We start from the raw sequence: 3,507 nt of genomic DNA on the forward strand, positions 1-3,507 counted from the left end.
ATATCTGACTTGTAGGGACCCCTCCTTGGGTTTCTGAGGTGGTATCACTACAGAAGTAGATTGCCCAATCTTTTTTCTGAGAAGTGGCTGGTAGGTTTGAACCGCCAGACTTCTGGTTAGCAGTCAAATGCCATACACACTATGCCACCAGAGCTCCCACAGATTTAATGAATTCCTCACTATTCCTCCAGGCAGGAAATATCTTTCTGGAAAGTCTTCCCTGATCATTAGAGTAGTTGCATAAAACTCATATATTACTGATTTTCCTGTACTGCAAAATCCCAAAATGGCCATCTTGTAGCCTGATCACTCCTCTCACCGTATCATATTATAGACATTGTGGGCATAATACACAAAAGTGACAGAATTTGGCCTTAATTGGGTACATCGTATATACTGACCTTTTTACCCCACTCTTTTACTCTAGGACTCTAAATGACATATTAATAGTATTTTTCCTATATCATCGTTCTTTATCAATTTAGTAAAATTCCATCTGAATTTATCAGGCCTTTTTTTTTTTTTTTTTTTGGTGATCTAAAATTAGCCAGTGGCAGTAATTAGTGAATATTTTTAATCTATCATCTTGCATACATTTAGTTAGAAAAGGTACCTATTTAGTGAGTTTAGTTAGCTTTTAGGAGCTCGGGTGGCATAATTAACTTTTGAACGTACAACAGTGTACAAAATTAATGCAGCTTGAGGATTTAGAAACGCAGTCAATTACTATATAATGTGCTAAATGCTACAAAATGGGTCAATTTCAAATGCTATGGATGTTCAGAAGAGGAAGAGCTAGCTCTGATTTGGAGGTGCAGAGCAGGTTTTTTAGTCTAGGGGAATAAGAGAATTTATTTTTCATTTTTAAAGTCAGACCAGAAAAAAGAGTTAAGCTGAACCAGTCAGAAAGGAGGAAGAAAAAAGAATATTCCAGGCAGAGGAAGTGGCGAGCACATATTCAAAGTACAAATAACTGTGGCTCATTTGGGGAACTAAGAAGTTAAAACATTGATAGAAAGAACAAGCATTTAGATAGCTTGACAAAAAGGAATCGAATGAGTGTATTTGTTGTGTTTCTTTCATAATCAAGATTGTCTTTTGCTCTTGAACAAAAATGATCCTTTGTTCAGGTATAGAATTCTTGCCTGTCAAACCTTTCCTCCTAACCTTCTGTGGTTTTGCTCATTGTCTTTGGGTATTTAGTGTTGAGATGTCTACATGTGCCTGGTTAAACTCACTCTTCCTTTCCCGCACTACAGTTTCACCTTTCTCCCTCATTGAATATAAAACTATATTTGGATCTTTTATCATTAATAACACTGTATTTTTCTTCTGGAAGTCAGTAACTGTTATAAATTTCCTATTTATTTTATCATTGATGATTCTTTTCCCACTCTATTGTCTCCCGGAAACCTTACCATGCATACATTAGAACACCTAGATCAGCCCTCCATCATCATTCCTGAAAATCTTACAATTCTCTTTACCTTTTCTTATTAGTTCAGAGGGAAATGTTTATGTTTTCTCTTCTCCACTAATTTAGTGGGAGATTTACTTTAAACCCACAATTCCAACTCATAGCAACATTACGGGACAGGGTAGAACTGCCCCATAGGGATCACAAGGCTGTAAATCTTTATGGAAGCAGACTGAATCATCTTTCTCCCCCCTAAGTAGCTAGTGGGTCTGAACTGCCAGCATTTTAGTTATCTGCATGCTTTAACCAATGCACCACCAGAGCTCCTGATTCTTTTGATAAGCTGAATATAAAACAATGATGCAATTTTGTTAAGATAGTTAAAAAGAAACTATTACTGATACATTTACAAAAGTAAAGGGAGTGGTCAAAGAATAATAAAATGAATAGTGCCATCTACTGACTAAAAATTCTATTATGAAGGTTGCCATAAACATCAATGTTATCACATATCATTTTCCAGTGTTATAATTAATGCTATAGATATTCATTTCATATTCTGAATTTTCCAAGAACTTTTATTCATTTAAAATGATCCCATTTAAATCTCTAGTTCTGCTAACTGAAGTGAAATTTACATGTGCTTATATCAAATGACTGCCACTTTACAAAATCACTGTCATCAGGAAGTAATTTTTTTTAAGTGTCCCTTTGTGCTAGGAACTATGTGATGTGAAAGAAATATGCCTAGATCTTTCCACACACAGAGCACGGACACAAATCAGTAGGAATTGAAGAGATGGCAGAAATGTACTAATAATTATACCCCCCCAAAAAAAAAAAAAAAAAAAAACCTACTCAAATGATTAGTTCAAGAAATTAAAGTTTGGTGTCACTTACTATTGAAATGTGAAATATATTTTATAACAGGCATGGGAAGTAAGATTGGAGGTAGTGTCATCAGTTTTTTAATTAAGGTAAGATTTTATAGAGGAGGTAGAATTTAAATAGCTTTGTGGACAAACAGAATAGTGTAGTATTAGGCTCTATATTTAAATTGGATTCAATGTTTTAAGAGTGCAGAGTTAGCTCTTCTTTCTCTTTCTTCTTCTCTTCTTCCCTTCTTCCTCTTTCTTTCTTCTTCTCCTCTTCCTCTTCTCCTCTTCTTCCTTCTCTTCTTCTTCTGTCCTTCCTCAGTGCAGGTGCCCTTTCACCTCTTTAATTAATCTCTTGTCGGGTACCCTGGTGTGTGGCGTGGTCGTTGAATGCTGACAGAGCTCCAACATTAGTGTCAGAAGCGGGATTGCTGGTGCCCCCGATTCCTCATCAGAGGGTCCAGAACCCCCCATTCCCCCGGCACTCTGACCTGCCCCCCAGCACCCGCGACCATATTCCCTGGCGCCTTCCCAGCAAACAACACCGGCAAATCATCACCTTCGCCCCGGCCTGGGTAAGTCCTCTAACAACAGCTCAGGTATCTGAGTTCTAAGTCCTGGTGACTAGAAAAACAAGACTCCACTCCAGAGCGCAAACTGGCTACCAGGTTTTGTGTCTCCCCACCGTGAGTCCGGGACTCACTGGGACAAGTCCAGAATTTGCCCGTTCTGCCCCCACCCCCTGCAGGGATGCCTCAGAAGGTGGTGTGGCCCCCATTTTCAAGCCCTCTCCCCATGGTGGGATGCTTCCATGAGGAGCCTAGGCTTCCATACTTAGGACCAGGTCCTAAGCTGGGGCCTGTGATCTTTACTTTGAGAGACATCTTAAATTATAGGCGCCTCCTTTGTCTTGCTTTTGGTCACCATGGGCTCTGGATCCTCTATACCCTCAGACTCTCCCCTGGAGTGTTTGTTAGGGAACCTTGAAGGCTTAGATTTAAAGCCAAAGCAGCTCATACATTTGTCCACTCAAATTTGGCCCCAATATAAATTGGACAACCAAAATGTTTGGCCGCCTAATGGCTCACTTGAATCTGGTCTAATTTGAGACCTGTATAACATTTGTGAGCACCAAGGAAAATGGTCAGAGATTCCCCACATTCAAGGCTTTTCTTCTCTCCATAGTCAACCTTCCCTCTGCTCGCTAGCTAATCA

The sequence above is a fragment of the Orycteropus afer genome, unplaced genomic scaffold, assembly GCF_000298275.1.
Source record: "Orycteropus afer afer isolate SDZICR_OR568_19922 unplaced genomic scaffold, OryAfe1.0 scaffold00677, whole genome shotgun sequence".
NCBI classification, from domain to species: Eukaryota; Metazoa; Chordata; class Mammalia; order Tubulidentata; family Orycteropodidae; genus Orycteropus; species Orycteropus afer.